The following is a 19487-nucleotide window of genomic DNA, read 5'->3' as shown; positions in this document are numbered from 1 at the left end:
GAAACTTCACTACATAACATAAGCTGTGTGGACTGATCAACACTGTGAACCTATAGTCTGGGCTGGTTCATATGTCACCCTAAACCAAACAATGGCGTCATATGAATGAGCAAGTAATGTACACTCAGGTCCCACTTTCCAAACGCATGCTATGTGAAAATTCACTTATCCATCCATGAGGAATTAGTACCCACTATACCCACTATACACATCACAGATTCATGAGGAATTAGTAGCCACTATACCCACTATACTCACTATACCCACTATACACATCACAGATTCAGATATGCAAGCAGCCAGTCTGTCCACTTCCTCACTTGTTTGTGCTTTGCTGGTTGGCAATAGCCATTTTCAGGCAGAAACCGGAAAGGAAGGGAGGGAGGGAGGGAGGAAGGGAGGGAGGGGTCAGACAAATCAGGGAGCAGGAGAAATCAGACAAGTCAGTTTTTCCTTTGTCTCTCCTTTTCTGGTTGGCTGCAGAAACCATGGAGGGAGAAGGGAGGGAAATGAGACAAACCATGGATTAGAAATGTTCCCATAAGAAAGAATGGAGATTATAGGCTCATTATGCGAACCTTCACCTAATGAATGATTTCCAGTGAATGCATTGTGTTTGGAAAGTGTGAACTGCATGTAGGCTCCCAGGGATGAGATCCCGTCTGCTTTGCTCCTCCTGGCCACTTTGCTGCTACACCACACTGAGCTAAACCATGGCTTGGCCAAGCATGTTGTCCAAATCTGGGCTCGTGGTTTAGCTCCCTCCAGATAAACCACAAGCTCTTTCTGTATTCTTATCATAAAGGGTTGCCTCACAACAGGCCTACAATAACAAACCTAAATCCCTAGAGTAATGCATTTTGACCCCAAGCAGTAATTTCTGTCCTTTACAATCATTTTTGGATAATTCAGTATACTGTGAGACTGGAATACATCTAATCTTTTAAACATCCAGCTAAGCAATGGCTATTTGGCTCCTGAAACACTACACAGCATATGGTAAATGATGAAAAGGGGAGAGGTGAGTCTTTTGTGACTGTATATCTTCATATTAGCTGTTTTATTTTATGTTTGGATTTGAGATTACTGGTACTGTCAGTTTGGATTTCTTTATTGATTTATTATATTATTGTATGCTGTTCATTACTAGCTGCTGCAATTTTGCAGGAGGGGGGGAGTGTAATGTCCCTTCGCTAAATGCTGCATCTTTTCCTTCTAATATTTTGCAGAACAATTATAGCACATTATAAGCTGATAATGATGTTCCATATAGAACATGCATATGAGCGCTGGCATTTTAAAAATCCATTCCACATTTTAAAAGATAATAGCCCAAACGCCTACTCATTCCTATAATTGTCCCCACCATCTATGGAAGTCAAAACCCAATGGGTTTAAATATGTGACTCTGAAACATTACGATTCAGGTTTTCTTATATTTACATAAGTTTATTAAGACTATATACTGTGAAGAAAACCAAACATCTAAGAACTACTATTTCTCTTCTTCTGACATAAACAATGGACTTGCTGTAATAGTATGTGAATGGGTGTCTGTCTGTACCATCTATAACTAGTTTTTAGTCTTTTTCATAGACTAGAATGGGGGTGGCTTAAACACTTACATTTAACATAAAATCACTGCTGGATGATCACTTCAAGGATCCATCTATTCCAGGATTCTGTTGCCAACCAAATGTCTTCAGTAAGTCCCTACATGGCACACAAAGGCAGTGGCCAACATCCCTCCTCTGTTGCCTGTCCCCAGTATTCAGAAATGCTATCATATTATGATTCTATTTCTTAATTGCTTACTACATAAAATGTCTCAAAGCAGCTTACAATTTTTTAAAAAAAACCCAAACCAAACCAAAATGTGCACATACATGAATTTAAAACAAACATCGAAAGAAATAAAATGGCATTAGGAAAAGTGGCTATCCTACCCCCTCAACCTACTAAAAGATGAACACCAAAACAGGCAGGGTCACACCATCATACCACATGATTCCAACTAAGAATCAAATGGCCAGGTAAAAAGGAATATGTGTTGGCCTGGCACCAAAAAGTTGGTACTGATGGCACAAGGCATTCCTCCCTGGGGAAAGCTTTCCACAGTGGGGAAGTACAATGCCTCTGCAGAGGCACTGTTCCCGGGTTCCAATTCACGACCCATGCAGCCTACCTAGGGAGACTAGAAGCACTGCCAAAAAAAGAAAGAGATATCAAGTAAAATCTTTTAACAGCACAACAACGCTGATTGACAGAAGAGGTTCTACAAAGCCTAATGAATCATATAGTTTCAGAATTAAAGGTAAAGGTAAAGGGACCCCTGACCATTAGGTGCAGTCGTGACTGACTCTGGGGTTGCGGCGCTCATCTCGCTTTATTGGCCAATGGAGCCAGCGTACAGCTTCCGGGTCATGTGGCCAGCATGACTAAGCTGCTTCTGGCAAACCAGAGCAGCGCACGGAAATGCTGTTTACCTTCCCGCTGCAGCGGTACCTATTTATCTACTTGCACTTTGACGTGCTTTCCAACTGCTAGGTGGGCAGGAGCAGGGACCGAGCAATGGGCGCTCACCCCGTCGCGGGGATTCGAACCGCTGACCTTCTGATCGGCAAGTCCTAGGCTCTGTGGTTTAACCCACAGCGCCACCCGTGTCCCTCAGTTTCAGAATTACTGATTGATAAATTACATTTATACCTTAACAAAAAAAAGAGAGTTTTTATACGTAAGATCACATACGTTCAATGACTTTTAGCTTAATTCCCTAACACATGGGTAGGCAAACTAAGGCCCAGGGGCCGGATCTGGCCCAATAACCTTCTAAATCCGGCCCTTGGATGGTCTGGGAATCAGCATGTTTTTACATAAGTAGAATGTGTCCTTTTATTTAAAATGCATCTCTGGGTTATTTGTGGGGCATAGGAATTCGTTCTTCTTTTTCCAAAATATAGTCCGGCCCCCCACAAGGTCTGAGGGACAATGGACCGGCCCCCTGCTGAAAAAGTTTGCTGACCCCTCCCTAACATCTCCAAAAAGGGAGTAAAGACTTATAATTTAATATGTAATGTGTAAGCAACTTATTACGAAGCCCATAATTGGGGGGAAATTAACTGCTATCTGACCAACCACAAAATTCAAACATAACCCAAGATAATTTTTTTTTTTTTTAAAGAAGATTTAGTTCTGACAAGTTAAGGCTGAACATTGCGAGCTAAAGGCCTAGAAAGTAGTGCAACCTTTTACAAACTTGATTTAAATCACCTTTCAAAACTTGCTACTTCAAAGCTTGGAGCGGGGAGAACACTGATGGGAATGAGGGAGGAGGCCGAAGAGAAGAGGGGATTCAGAGGAAGGAAGACAAAAGAAGGCTAAAAGTCAAGCCAAGGGTAAAGGTATAAATTAGCAGTGCCTCTGGCAAGAATCAATTAGTGCTGGACAATTCAGCCTTTACAATATTCTTTCATTGTCTGCTTTCCTTCCTGGTTACAGATACATGATGTATCCCATTCAGCAAAAATCTCCCCTCTACATTTTTACGCCCAGCAGGGCTTTTAAGCAGTTATTGTAAGTGATGATCTCTGGTAAATATCACAGATAATACTTATATAGAGTAGGTATACAGAATTAACTTTCTGGCCAATCACATTCTTTGTGTGAATGAATGGTTTCAGAGGCCCAGCTCCTAGGAAGGAACCACTGCCTGAGTTTTTTTGCATCTGCAGCCACCTTGACCCAACAGGAAAAATCTGGAAACAGTGTCTCTGGGCACATCTTTTGTCCGTGGAAATGCTACAGCAAGCTCTACCACAACTGCGTAAACCCTCATATCTTAAGGCCCCACCAGGAGAGGAAGCAGAGGATATCTGCAATGGAACCAAAGCAGTCATTTCATATTATGGAAAGAGCCTAGAATACTACTATCCTGTCTGGCCACTAGATATATGTGTGCCATTCATCTCATTCATTGACAATTGGTGTTCATTTTGTTTCATCAGGTAAAAGGGAAAGTTCCGCCCCCTCTCAGATGTCAGAAGCACAGGTTGACAACTCACCCCATGAATCATTAGACTGAGCCACCTACATATAAGCTGAATTAGGGCCTCTTCAAAAACCATTTCACCCCTCGCTTCTAGACATGATGAAATCAGAAATGGGCCATAGGTTCCTGCACTTCTTTCCTACTCCCCTTGAGAATGAGCAGAAGGGATTGTCTGAATTAGTGGATCCTAGGCTACATCCAGACCAGTTAGCCACACTAAAGTCCCACTGGAATCAATAGGGCAAGGGAGTTATTACTAGGGAATCTTGTGAATTCCAAGAGGAAGTGGCCTGATTTCTACCTCTTGTGCTAATGTGCTAATAATAATAATAATAATAATAATAATAATAATAATAATAATTTTTACCCTGCCCTCCCCAGCCAAGGCCGGGCTCAGGGCACCTGAGTACATCAGAAGCTATTCACTGGTTTTGAAATATCCCAAAGACTCCAATACAGTCTCTAATAATAAAAAAGTATCAAAGTGCATTAAAATACATATTTTAAGACAAAATGCATCTAAAATGCATATTTATATTTAAATCTGATTTTTGTGATTTATTTATTTTTAAGGTAGAAATGGAGCAGACTACATTTATGAGTGAACCCATGAAGAAGTGGAATGGACTAGAGAATGGATTGCTTTGCCCATGCCTAGTCACACCTAGCTTTTAGATTACTTTCAAAGGGATCAAAGTACAGTTAACCGGGTCTGAATCCAAACCACCACCATGACTATTTGAACATGTGATCTCTCTCGATCCTGGATATAAAACCAGTTTATACAGAGTCAATAAATTATTTTTTTAAAAAAAACCAGACGTTTTGATACTTCTGTAAACCTTGGAAGTTTCTTGGAAGGTGAAAGAGAACGGAGATTTGCCCATTTAATATTCTGTACGCTGCTCTTTTTCAAAATCTCTCTCTCTGTGCAGGGAATCAAAGAAACAACAACAGAAGCTTGCTTGAGGAAGAGGAAGAGACACAGGATAGGATGGCTCTGAAAAACTCTTAAGGAGAAATTCATGGTTTTAAAAGATTTAAAAAAGAAACCAAGGTCAGATTATTAAAATGGCCATTATTATGCTGCAGCCATTTTAAAGGAGGGTCAGCAAAAACAAGTTCCACTTTATTTCTACTAGATTAAATTTAATCTAGCAAATTATATGAGCTGCATATGTATGATTACTACCAGAACATCATTATTTTGTGTTCTGCTTAGATTCACTCACGTTTTAGAGCCAAGAACTGCTGCATGAATTACACACACACACACACACACACACACACACACATCTACTGAAATTGTAGGCATTTACACATACACACATAAGTATTGCCTTACCAGTTTCTAGTAGGATGCTTATGATGCCATGTCTCAACTCTATAATTGGTTCAGAGCAAAGACAAAGACTGACAGCTGACAAACAGCAAACCAATTCATCTTTCAGAAAAGCTTTCTTGATATCACAACAGATTACACCTGTCTCATTCAGTACAATCAGCCATCTGGCCCTTCCTTGGGATGTGTGCTTAAACTTCAAGGTCTGCTTATTATGAGTACCTTTTGAGAGAAGGGGCATTGTTATCAACAGCAAATGCATTTATCCCTATCCTCAGGATGAAATCATCTTCTTGTTCAGATGATGTGCTTTTGGGCGGGTAGCAACCTTACAGGGAAGTATTGATTTTTAAATCAAGCATACATTAAAAGGGAGGGGAAAGTGGTATCACCGCACTTTTAACGCTCCTACATATTCTGGACCCTGTCCATTTTGTTTGTGATTAAATGGCTGAGGCGTACTTCAGTTTCACCCCATCGTAGCCAAACCCTTTTGTTTTAGTCTCGCAACCTTAAAGAGGAGAACTGTTAGTTTTGTGATAACATTAGGGATGCTGTTAAATTGTAATGCTCCCCTTGTTATAGAAAAAGAGCCATTACATTTAAGTATGTGTTTACTGTAAGCATTTAACAAGCTCATATATATTTCATACCGAAATCTATAATGCTTGCTTTACACAAACATGTTAGTGGCCACACTGAACCCCCCCCCCCCCCAATTATTTCAGCTTTGTGAAACAGATTCTCTGAATGTTGTGCAATTAACTTTAATGGTGAAATAAATAGCGATATGTGTGTTTCAATAGTCCCTTGGCTGAATGTTCTTGGGAGAGTCAAAATTCATCAAACCCACACACCCATATCCTTCAATGGGTAGAATTAAACTGGTGCCCTCCAATCACGCAAAAATTGTTGATCCAGTGGACATCTCCACTAATAACAGATGAAAGGAGGGGACTGTCCCCTCCTCTGCCCCATCCCAACTGGGTGCAGCAAGTTAAGGGACCCTCCAAAATAGGGTGTAGGGTGACATGGGAGCTGCAAAGAGGAGACAGAATTAGCAAGAAAACAAAACGAAACGAAACAAAACACTCAACGACCCATTTCCTCCCAACTAAATCCTGTTCACAGAAGCATCTGCTGGGAGAAAAGCCCTCTGCGAGCACAGGGGCACCACTTGGCTACCAAGCCCGTTTGATGAAAATGTCTTATTCGCTCAGTCTTGCATGGGCACCAGTAGTGCAGTAGTGTACCTATTTTCAGATTCTGAAGTTCTTCCTGCCAAATTGCTTTGTTTGATATAAGTTGCTTATTTTAAAGTTATTGTGATGACTTTTTATATTGGATTAGGCTGTTACTATTAATGCTTGGTGTTTTATTATCTTTTTATATGTGTTGGAAGCAGTCCAGAGTGGCTGGGGCAACCCAGCCAGTTGGGCGGGGTATAAATAAGTTGTTGTTGTTGTTGTTGTTGTTGTTGTTGTTGTTGTTGTTGTTGTCATAGGAGGCTTCTTGGACTGCTGGCTGCAGTGGCCATGGGAGGATTTCAACTCAAGGGATAGAGGAGAAGAAGAAGAAGAAGAAGAGTTTGGATTTGATATCCCGCTTTATCACTGCCTGAAGGAGTCTCAAAGCGGCTAACATTCTCCTTTCCCTTCCTCCCCCACAACAAACACTCTGTGAGGTGAGTGGGGCTGAGAGACTTCAGAGAAGTGTCACCCAGCAGCTGCATGTGGAGGAGTGGAGATGCGAACCCAGTTCACCAGATTACGAGTCTACTGCTTTTAACCACTACACCACACTGGCTCTCTGGGGTCCCCTGATAAATAACAAATAACAATAGTAACAAAACTAATACATTTAATAATTTACTGATATAAAACAATTTGCCTGATTTTTAATCTGTGTATTTGCATTTTACATTTTAGAAATGCAACTCCTTTTGTTTTTAAAAAAGTAGTCTCAAATAATTATTGAATCTTACATCACAGGAGGATTAAAATGGTGTGTGGACTTCTTACTGAATTAAAAACTGTGTCTGCTCCTATGCACAATGCCAACAAATGTTCCAGAGAGAAGTTTCGAGGACTTTCAAAGAAGTCAAACCATTTCATTAGTGAGAATTCTGTCATCTGTTTCAGAGAACCATAGCTTGACCCCTGGAGCCAGTTTCAGAAAAATGGGGATCTACAGGTTGGTTGGGGGAGGGTGTGCGCGTGATAAAAGCCAAAGTCAGATGAATTCAGAGCGTCTTCAGAATTTGGTGCAAGGGATCATCACTGGTCCTGACTACCTCTGCAGACTGTTCCTCATTTTGAAACCTGCCTCACAATATAGCTATACTTCAGAGCTGCTTCTCCTAAGTTCAGGAGCAGTAGCACTGTGGTGGCTTGTGCAGTCCCAGCGGAGAGAATGGAACTACCTTACAGACCATGACTGCATACATACCACACATTTAAAGGCCATTTAAAGCACCTGGCCTCCCCCAAAGAATCTGGGAATTGCAGTTTACTCCTCACAGGACTTCAATTCTCAACACTCTTAACAAACTACAGTCCCCAGGATTCTCTGGGGCAAGCCATGAGCTTTAAATGGATGATGAATACATCGCCTAGCACAGGGATAGGCAACCTAAGGCCCGGGAGCTGGATCGCCTTCTCAATCCGGCCCGCGGACGGTCCGGGAATCAGCGTGTTTTTAAATGAGTAGAATGTGTCTTTTTATTTAAAATGCATCTCTGGGTTATTTGTGGGGCATAGGAATTAGTTCATTTTTTCCCCTTCAAAATATAGTCCGGCCCCCCATACGGTCTGAGAGACGGTGGACTGGCCCATGGCTGAAAAAGGTTGCTGACCCTGGCCTAGCATAAGCAGATATTGGAGATTAGATGATGTCCCTGCAAAAAATGTGGGATCAAGCGGGATTCTTTTGCCAATATCTTAAACTTGCATAATTAGGTCTTCCATGAGGAGTTTACTTTTAATTAACTCACCAAAAATGGTAACCGTCCGCTACTAACAAACCTAAATGGGTCTGCCTTACTTTTATTTTCGGCCTTCAGGCATTAGGGGTAACGTCGGTTTCCCAGGGGAAATCAAAATATCCGCTTCTCAGTAACACATTGCATTTAAGCATGGAGATAGGCGCGAAGGTTTAAATTCAGAAACAAATTAGCATGCATGCATGCATAAAATAAATAAATAAATAAACAGAAACAATTTAGCACACCACATAAGAAAAGGTTTATAAGAAAGTCAGGTCCACTTGGACTTCAAACTATAATAGTAAAATGTATCTAGTCAAAAACTAGCCTTCTTTGTCCCATGATGTTCTAAAGGGGCTAGTCATATACATGCTTTAGTCACCCAGTTTCTAAATGTCTGTGTTCAGGTCATTTGAAAGTTACCCAAGATGGCTCTCACCACTTGGATTTAAGGCCACCCTCAACTCAGAGCCACTTCCTTCAAGCCAGTGCTATTTTTCTAGCAGAGCTCACCATGAATGCCTTCCTCTTTCTCTTAGAATGGCAATGGTGCCCACCGGAGAGGTGCTGGAACTGAGTTCCTGTGAGTTCCCTTTGAAAAGAAGCCCTGCTTCAAGCTGTTGCTAGGTGTGGAGACAGAGAAGATAGAAGAGAGCCAACCAAACCAGAGCTAACAAACTTGTCTTCTTTTTTTGAATCTAAAATTTTCAGGATTGGACAAGAAGAAGAAGAAGAAGAGTTTGGATTTGATACCCCACCTTTCATTCCCCTTCAGGAGTCTCAAAGCGGCTAACATTCTCCTTCCCTTCCTCCCCCACAACAAACACTCTGTGAGGTGAGTGGGGCTGAGAGACTTCAAAGAAGTGTGACTGGCCCAAGGTCACCCAGCAGCTGCATGTGGAGGAGCGGAGACGCGAACCCGGTTCCCCAGATTACGTGACTACCGCTTTTAACCGCTACACCACAGTGGCTCTCAGTGTGTCCACCCATCCTTTCTTATGATGTAGAGAGCAACCATATTTTACAAGGCTGCAAAAGGCAGAACTTGTGAGAAGCCTAACATGAGAACTTATTCTTCTAAGATGATGCCCACATTATCAAGCCATTTGAAGCTTGATTTTTAAACAAACAATCTTATGTGCATAACCTCCCCACTTGAAATAGGCAGGAATTGGAAAGTTCCTTAACATTTCAGATAGCTTATTGACTAAACATTAACCAGTCCAGATGAAGGGGTGAGGAGAGAGCCAGATCTTGTTGCCTGGGTGATAGACAAAGAAATGCATATACTACTCAATACAACTAGCTTTGCTGGCTCCCAAAATGGAGTTTTCTTCTTTTAAAATGGAGGCCAGTACTGCCAAGCTAAGCAGTGCAAGTCAGGTTCATTGCCTCCCCTTTGGTTAGGTTTTGATCTGCTGCAAATGGAAATCCTAAAGGCACATAATCCCAATCAAGACTGCATTTGTACCCATACAGCAATGACCCTGGAATTTGGCAACAAAATTGGTCCCTCTTTTGATCTTAAATTTAGAGGGAGAGGGTTGTGGGGGATGGATGTTTCTAAGCCTCACATCACAGATAACAGCTGGAAAAATTGGGGACAATGGCACTTGAGGGATAAAAACCCAAAGAGGATACTTTGAAAGATGGCATGTGCTCATAATTTATCAGGATTCTCTACTCTGCCCATTCCACCTGAAAAATTCTAGGCTCTGTCATCCATTGATCTCCATTATCCTGGTCTAAGCTCCATTGTGCTCCTAAACTTTTCAGTTCTTCTTCCAATTTCTGAAGTAATCCATATATTGGAATTACAATGTATTATGCAACTTTGTATTCTTTGTACTTGCACACTTATCCTGAGTTTGGGAGTCCTTGGTTCAGAATTTGAATATTTTTCTTGATAATGACTTAGCCTAGAATAATCCCAAAGAAACCAAAGCAGACTATTGCCTAAGCACCTGAATTGAAAAATGTAGTGTAAATAGTATTAAGGTTTTAATGATGTGTTTATTTGAATTTTCATCCCTTCCTTGTAGATACCTTGCTTTGGTTTGTTGGTAGAATGTTTGGGGTACAAATGTGGTCACTGAATAAGACCAAATTACCTGTCATTAGGGATGGGAGAGAAATCTGATTCAGTTTGCATCTAAAGCCAAATTTATCAAAATGGCACTTTCCGAAACAATATGAGAACCAAAACACAGCCATCCTTCAAAATTCGCAACTCTGAATTTTGTGATGCAGTTCTCCAACCAAACCATGTTACAAAAATGTGTATATTAGGAGAAAATGTGCCTAAAATCAATATATTAGTGGAAATAACAAAGAGAAATGCATTATATTAGGATAAATTAGTTACAAAAATGAGTAATTAGTGAAAACTACCGTAAATACAAAAATGTGTCTATTAGAAGAAATTTGCACTAGGATGCTGAGTGGTTTTAATGAAGATTAAAAATAATGATAACAGCAAATTGGTGCAGAAAGAGGGAGAACTGAGTTTAAGATTGAAAAATTAGAAACTGAGAAAACCAAAATACACAGATCCTTTCACCTCTACCTGTCATTAAACTATGTGAAACTATAGTTGCCATTCACACACTTCATGTTAATCTTCCAGAGGCTTCAGTGAAGCTCCAGTTGTACTCCAGTGAAAGCAATTCATGAACTGTAGTAACGTCTAGACAGACATTCCTCTGTCCCTTAACCAAGAACAGTTTGACCCTAAGGAACAAAACTGTGTGAGATGCATGACATCTCACACAGAAATAACAGTGCTCCTTACTTTTGACATTTTGGCTGCGTACATACCATATATTTAACAATAACAGTAATAGTAATAATAACAATAATAATTTTATTATTTATACCCTGTCCATCTGGCTGGGTTTCCCCAGCCACTCTGGGCAGCTTAAAGCACATTTAAAGTCCACAGCTTCTTCCCAAGAATTTTAGGAACTGCAGTTTGTTAAGGGTGCTGAGAATTGTAGCTCTGTGAGGGGTAAACTATGGTTTTCAGGGTTATTTGAGGAAGCCACATGCTTTAAATGTATGCTGCATACGCAACCTTTGACCCAACAGTCCTAAACTGTAACATTATCAAAAATATTGATTGCAGATGAAGATCCTATCAATAGTTTTAAACGTATTATCTGGACTTTTGCTTGGGACCTATCAGACATTTTTTATTGCCTCCATTTAAGTCCTACTTTTTATATTCTGCTGATGTTCTCTGTTGTTGTGAAATTTTATAGCATCCATTGTTTGTTTGTTGGTCTTTACATTGTTTTTATGTGACATATTTCTACCAGGACCATATAGTGAAGGGCAGATTATAAATAAGGTCAATAAATAACTGATCAGCTGCAATAAGAGTATCTGGATTGGTCCATAATGCATGGAGATAAATATGAATCAGATGGTTTCTGATACAAATCTCTGGTTGTGAAGGTGCAAGGTATGGGATACTCTGCAACAAAGCAAACTAACCATGTCTTCTGCCATAAAACTAGACCTTTGCAGTAAAAACCAACTTCTCAGGGACAAAATGCACACATTTAAGCTTGCATCGTGATTGGAGTTCAAAATGCAAACACAGTCCATCTAATGTTAAATCACACTAATGTCAATGGAAGTCGTAAGTACATGATCAAATATCTCCTTAATAGTCTTTAGTATTTAAAAGTGTTTAACTTCCTCAAGAACGTTCAATCTGATTTGTTTTCAAAATTTATTGTCTTTGTTTTTACATAAAATGTTCTGTGTGCTACTAAATATTTTGAAGTAATACAATATACATCAGTGACAAAAAGAAGAATTTTACAACCACATTTTACCCCTGGTATGCCTGTTTTATGCAGTGAGCAAATTAATCTTTTAGTCTTAATAAAAACACTTAAGAGATTATAAATTATTAGAGAAGTGCGACATTTATGCCAAATGGAAGTTTTACATAAGCTGTTTGATATATTGCATTTTTTTATTATGATTTGGGTTCAAATACAACCTTGCTACAATGACACTTCCAAAAATGCTCTGATCCGTGCAGTAAGCTGGCTGTGCATTTAAGCTGGATAGCCAGCATACAACATGGATCAGTGCATTTTCGAAGTTTTGTTGCAGAAAGGAGCACTCAAGAACCAAATCATAATAAGAAACAGTCAAACAGCTTGTGTCGATGCACACATTATGATGCACATCATCAACTTCTACATCTAGCAACTAGATCAGCCCCAAGTTCACATCTCTTAACTTCCATCCCCAACATGTGATTGGAACTGTCAAATCTGCCCTGTCTATAATCTGGAAATGACCACCCGATAAGAAGCCCAATATGACATGTATCTGGGAGAAACAACCTGTAGGAACTCAAGACCACGCATGCCCCATCGACCAATACTTAAAATTCCGTGTGGATTGAAGCCACATTAAATTCAGGGCTCAAAATTTCATTCAGAAACATTTTTAAACTTGCCACATTTTCATTTTGACAGGCCTAAACATTATTATTATTATTAAAAAAATCAAATGGGACACTAAAATCCCCATTCATCTTTCAATGGGACAGAACGGCAACGTTCAAAACCAAGCAATGCATACAAAGACATACATGCACAGCCACCGAAAGGTTAGTCTAGATACAGGATGACTTTGGTAATCGCAAGTGAGCCCAACGCACTTTCTGGAATGAGGAGCACACAAGGATACAAGCTTTAGATAATACCTGAATTGGGATATAGTTTCAGATAAGCTGCAGGGTCTTTTCAACACAGGAAACAAAACCTCTCCCTCCTCGTTTGGTGCCAGCAAAAGCTCACTGCAGTAGTCTGTGTATTCCCCCCCCTTCCCCAGTCAACTGTTACAGCCTTCCACCAGCTCTCTGACCTTTGAACTCATTTCTTCTCTCTCTCCCTCTCTCCCCCCCCCCCCAGCTCCCTCTGCAGTCAAAGCTACTGTGCTTGTCTAATTTGCATAAGGCTTGCGAAGGGCCTGTCAGCAGCTAAAAGGAGAATGCTGGCTGGGTAAGAAATTGTAGAACTGCAGTTCTGCTGGAATACCTGAATCACTGGAGGAAAGCGGAGGCAAAGGAGGAGGTATTATGTTTGCACTAAGCACTGCTGCAACTGGGGCATTTTAGAAAGCCACTGCTCTCACTTCAACTAATGGAAGGCCGAGCATTTTTATTCTGAAGAATACGGAAACTGAACGTTGTTGCCATCCTGCAGGATAACCCACTAAAATCAGGCTCCAGCGGCTGGTTTCCAAGGTGACCAATATAGTCAAATATCCTATTTAAATCTGGGGAGGGAAGTGGTTGTGAAAATCTCCACCACTAAAGCTTTGCTGTCTGAAATGCAGTTAGCCTGATGTTGCTCATCATCATCATTATTATTATTATCATCATTTATTAAATAAGGGTGTCTGTCAATGTGTCTGTTGATATTTTCATTTCCAATACATTTGCATCATACAGCCTCATGTTGCAACAGCTTTGTGCCCATGATACTAAAACGGCATAAATAAAGAAGGAAAATAAGTGTTGCTCCAGTTTTCACACCATTGAAACTGTTTTAACAGTCTGATACAAAATAACACTGCTAAGCTCTGTAAACATAAGTCTGTATTCAATATGGCGCCAAAAGAGTAAGAAGTGAAAGAGTTTCTCAGATTAATTCTCTAAAACGTTCAATAAGGAAGTGAACATTTTTTTTTATTGGTTTAGAGAAGGGGCTCAGGCTTCTATTATTTCCTGCTTTCTCCCATTTTGCTTCCTGCAGGATACCTCACCCCTGTTCAAAGTTACTGGTTTTGTATTGCTGAAATGCATATTAAAGATTAACAGTTCCATTTCTTTCAAGATTGGAAAGCATTTAGATATTCCATTGTTTTAAAAAAAAATGCTTGATGCATGCACCTCTGCGTACTATGAAACTTTTATGTTTCATACAAAGCTAATTTCCTCAAAATCAAAATATTAAGAAGCAGCAACACTTAATTTTGTAACCTACAAATGGTCACTTAAAATGTGTGGTAGCATTCTTTGTAAAAATGAAACAGCAAAGATTACACATCCCTTACTATAAAAATCAATAAAACAATAGGGGGGGGGGATACAAAGAAGAGAATAGTCATGTATGTTGTTCTTAAAGGCTGGTGGGATATGTTAGATGCAGGTTCCTTATATGTGTGCCTCTGCCTTTGCATCATCACCCCTAAAATATTTCACAAAAGCTAGTATTGGGGGAAAATTATATGCATCCTAATTAACATTCCAGTGTATGCCATTTATCATTTAAAAACATAAAAGAAAATTGCCATCATGAAACCACATGGTTCCTCTCAAAATAATGAGGATGACAAGACATCAGCATAATAGATCGTTGCTATACTGAAATAACACAGCATTTCAGAATTGGCTACTGATCAGTGCTAGAGGTTGACTGTAATGAGTGAATGTTCCATTACTCCTGGATCTGTAATGTTTCCGGCTGCAGAGTTTTAATATAAAAAACCCCCCACATTAGCTACAGTTACTTTACATGGTTTATTTAACAAGGCATTCAACTCCTGGGCATCAAACAAGCCACACCTTACTGAATTCAAAAATGAACCAAATATATTAGCAACCCAAAATGGTATAAGCGAAACTACTGAATGGCATTCAAAAACATTGAAATCTCAGAATAATCTGAAGCAGACAAACAAAAAAACAAAAAACTGACCTGTTCAAATGGGTGGGTTTTTTTCCAGTCCATACACTTTTCCTGATAATTATGCACCAACATAGGCTGTCATTTTGTAAGTGTGTGATGTGTTATCTGCCTTCCTAGTTCCAGCGGAATCTTCTTAAAATTTCCCCAGCCCTGTCTTTTATTGCCTGTACCATATGCTTTATTGTTCAGCGACAAGAGCTACACTCTGCACAAAGACTCATTACCTACTGCTTGCTTAGCAGCTTCAGAGTCTCTCTGACGCTGCCTATGTGATCACATGGGAGTTTTGTCTGATAAAACCGGGCATACTACTGATTTCACTGTCTATGGATATTTTTATCAGCTTAAGGTCTACTATGAAGAAAGAACAACAAATGATAAAGCTGCTTTAAGTCATTAACAGAACACAAATTACGGAAATCCCTTCACAACCTCTTTCTATGCCCATTACAAATCCCTTCGCAACCTTCTTTACAAAACATGGATTCATTAGAGATTTGAAATTATGATTAATACTTGCTTTGTGAGGGCTAATGACAGTATCACAGTAAACTATCTCTATGCAGGATGTAATGTCAAATTCATATTGATATTTGTGAAAAGGAATCATATTCCTAACTGGCATCCTGCCAATAAACCTATTAATACTTTTAAGTTGCTAATATTGTATGAAAACTATGACTGAAATTCTAAGGATCCTTACTCAGAAGTAATCAGTGGGGCTTACTTCCAAGTAAACATAATTAGGAAGAAAGACATTAAAGAAAGCCTTGTTTTGCTCTGAAAGCTTACAGTTGCAGAATTCCACACACACCTCTTTTTTTTTTTTTACTATTTTAATACTCTGGAACTGAGAAAAAATCAACTAATTTAATACCCTTGGATTAAATTAACTATCCAACATAATTTAACACAAGATAACATAATTTAACACAATAAAACTTCCATTCCCTTCTGTTGATTCGTTACCTTAGTATTTGATAAAATGACATTTCTTTGGAGGACAATAAATGGCAAAACTTGCTCAAAAGAATCACAAATAATTGAGTACCTCTGGAAATGTGTCATCTCCAGGAAGAAAGGAAAGTTGATTTTACTTTAGAAAATTTGAGATCCCCACACATTGTTTTAATTTGAATAGCTATGTATCTGTCTTTTGCTGTGAAAACCAGTTCTGCCTAAATAATGAATTGTTTTCACTGCTACCGCAAAATTGTATTTATTCATTTTATCCATTTATGATAAAATAGTCATTGCTAAAATTACATTTCGGCTTTGAACGTAGATAAATGACAAATGGCAATGTCATTTACTCATTAACATTCTTCAAATGGCAAAAAATACCTACTTGTTATCCTTTTCAATGGTTCACTCATTAGCATAAGTAATTGACAGCTTGTTGCTCATTAAGGGTATGACCAATCATTGCAAGTGGAGTCAGTAAAAACAACGTTACTAACCTTGCTGGATTCAGGATTGGCTTCTAACAAAGACCACATAATAGAAGTCCCTTTCTAAAGTCCATAGCACCTCTCCATCTTAGTATGTGTGTGTGTGTGGATGAAAATGTTTTATAATAGACTTTCTAATAATTATACAGTATGAAACATCTAACTGTAATCTGATGAAGAGAAAGATAATATTATCTAAGGTGTTCCATAGCTTTTTTGATGAGACAAGCAGGTTATTCTGTCACTGAATTGTCTCTAGATTTCAGTTCTAATTAGCATTTCTTTTATAACCATAACAACACAGGTAATAATTAATTTAAGTTCCACCATTTTGGTGAAAACACATCATAATGCACAGATTGAACAGATGGTTCATGGTGAGAATCTGTAGGGGCAAAGATGATAGCCTTATATGTTAATAAGGAAAAACGAAGATCAATTAGGCACCTTATTCATTAAGAGGTGGTTTTTTGTTTGTTTTTTACTTAACAGAAAGGCTTTTTTTTCCATTTATGATGCCATAGGATACTAAGGATAGACATAAACAAAAAATGGTAGCCATTTTGCTGTAGCAGTCTGAAACAGAAAAAAAAACCCCAAATGCTTAGCAAATGGTGGAAGATGAAATAAATGAGAATAAGAAGTTAATGTGCCATTACTACACACTGCAGGAAGAAATAAATGGTATGACTGATTGATTGATTGATTGATTGATTGACAGACTGAAAGATGGATAGACAGGAAGCTAGGGGGTGTTAAATATATATATTAAAATATGAAAAGTTAAGCAAGCTATAGTAATGTAGTCTGCTCCTATACAGGCAAACAGTAACTTATATTAAACAATCAATTCTTGGCTTGCAAAATTTTAGCTTTTATTTCTGAAATCTAGTTTTTCTCCAGCTACATCCAAAACGTTAGGAAGTCAGATTCATTGCAGAAAGTTTATACCAGTAGTTAAACTGGAGATAGTATCAGAAATTTAACTGGGAAAGGAGAAAGCACCTCCTTTTGTATATAATGAGATTTGGTAACTCACACACTTTCTAAGCATGCCAACAAAAGCATAAACAAACATGAACACCAGAGTAACCCATTATACATTATGGACTTCCCAAAATGGTTTTGACAAAGCCCTATTCAGATGTTCCTCAATCATTTTCAGTTGCGCAAGGAAGGACGGAGGAGAGTGATGGTTTACTTGCTGCCTCCTCAGCCTCCGTTGCGTTCCTGATTCAGAATCCTGATTGTGCTGGGTTCCAAATCACACACAGGGCATCCACAAATAGAGCCAGCTCCTCACTACAGGCATTCGTCACCCAATGCACGCAGGGCATAAGAAGAGACCTGCTGGATCAGGCCCATCTAAGGCAGCATCCTGTTCTCAGTGGCCAACAGGATGCCCATGGGATGTCTGCAAGTGGGAATGCAACAGCATTCTCACCTACTTGTGATTCCCAGAAATCACGACACAGAGGCATACTACCTCTAACAGTGGATAGACAATGTAGCCATCATGGCTATTAGCATTTGATAGCCTCGTCCTCCATGGTTGGGCCCAACGGAGGGTTGCCCTGTGCATAGTGTATCGCCCTGGGATTGCTTTCCAATGAAATTCGGGCTTAAACTATTTAAATAAACAAGAAGGGAAATGCTTGAGCGGGAATACTTGAAAAGGACTTTAGTCTCTCACCAAAGGTGTCTTGAGGGAACCTAGCAGTCATGTGATAAATCATTGGTTTAAAAACAAGATGTTAAGAGTAAGAGTTTTTAAGAGTTAAGAGTAAGAGCTGCTTCACAGTGGAAGGGATGGCAGGTAGGCATTGTGGTTCCTTAAAAGTATGTTTTCAGCCCAGGTACTATTTAACATCGATAAACAATCTGGAGTCAGGGATGAGCAGAAAGTAGCCAAGTTTGCATATAAAACTAAGTAATTCATAAGCAGAAATAGCTCCAGCAGCCTGGGATGATCTCCAAATGGATCTATCCAAACTGGGCAAATGGGAAACAAAACGAATGAGCGTCCGTGTAAGTAAGTGTAAACGTATGCACATTGGTGCAAAGCACCAAACCCAATTTTGCATATGCACTGATAATATATGGCATGGCTGTGATCAGTGCTGCTTTTCTAGAAAAAGAAGTACTGCAGCTCACCATGAACGTCTCCCTTGTTCTCTTAGAATGGCAATGGCACCCATTTGAGAAGTGCTGAATCTGAAAAAAAAAAGTCCTAGCTTTGACTCTCAAGAAAGTCATTCTGGGATTGTGGTGGATAGCCCAATGACAACAACTCAGTGTGCAGCTATTGAATAAGGGAAAGCTATAGAATCTTTGGCCCTCCAGGTGTTACCAAACTCCAGTTCCCATCAGCTCCAGCAAACATGGCTCACTGACCAGAGATAATAGGAGCTGTAGTTTAGCAAGATCTAAAGGGCTAAAGGTTCCAATCCCTGCTATAGAGTTTGAGGGGTTTATTTGTTCAGAAAAAAGACAAAGGGGCAAGCTAGAGGTTAGAGTTGTGAGTGGCGTAGATAAAGTGAGAAAAGAGATGTTATTTTCTCCCCCATAATACAGGGATTTGAGGTTGCTCAATGAAATGGATGAATCTTTCAGGACTGGCAAATACAAAGACACGCTTCTTAACAGTCAATAATTAATTTATGGCATTCACTGCTAGTAGATGTGATGACCATTGGTCTAAATGCTTTTAGACACATTTATGGAGGGTAGGTGTATCAATGGCTATTAGTTACGACAGCTAAATGGAACATTCAGATGCAGGCTGCCTCTGAATATCAGCTGGTTGGGAGCAGGAGGGCATACAACAGGATATATTTCTTGCCTTTATGCCCTACTTAGGCATAAAAACATTCTTGGAGGTATCTGGCTGGCCAGTTCGTAACAGGATGTTGGGTTGAATGGATCATTTTGTGTGATCTAGAAG

At 39.4% G+C, this 19487-nt stretch overlaps 1 protein-coding gene and 1 long non-coding RNA gene across 4 annotated transcripts in view; one reads left to right on the top strand and one right to left on the bottom strand.

The window, feature by feature from the left end:
- The window catches only part of CSRNP3 (cysteine and serine rich nuclear protein 3), an 89740-nt gene that overhangs the window by 35179 nt on the left and 35074 nt on the right, over window positions 1-19487 (bottom strand). The window lies entirely within an intron of this gene.
- LOC307220307 lies at window positions 892-13736 on the top strand. Of its 2 annotated transcripts, XR_013840828.1 has the most exons (4): window positions 892-1021; window positions 4984-5105; window positions 7382-7583; window positions 13311-13736. It is a non-coding gene; the product is annotated as an uncharacterized lncRNA (long non-coding RNA). The 2 variants fall into 2 exon arrangements; XR_013840829.1 differs by lacking the exons at window positions 7382-7583; window positions 13311-13736 and having other exon boundaries at window positions 4984-6193.

The sequence above is a fragment of the Podarcis cretensis genome (assembly GCF_951804945.1).
Source record: "Podarcis cretensis genome assembly, chromosome: 1".
Taxonomy (NCBI): Eukaryota; Metazoa; Chordata; class Lepidosauria; order Squamata; family Lacertidae; genus Podarcis; species Podarcis cretensis.
Note: the sequence above shows the minus strand (reverse complement) of the source record. Positions and strands in the feature narration are given on the sequence as shown.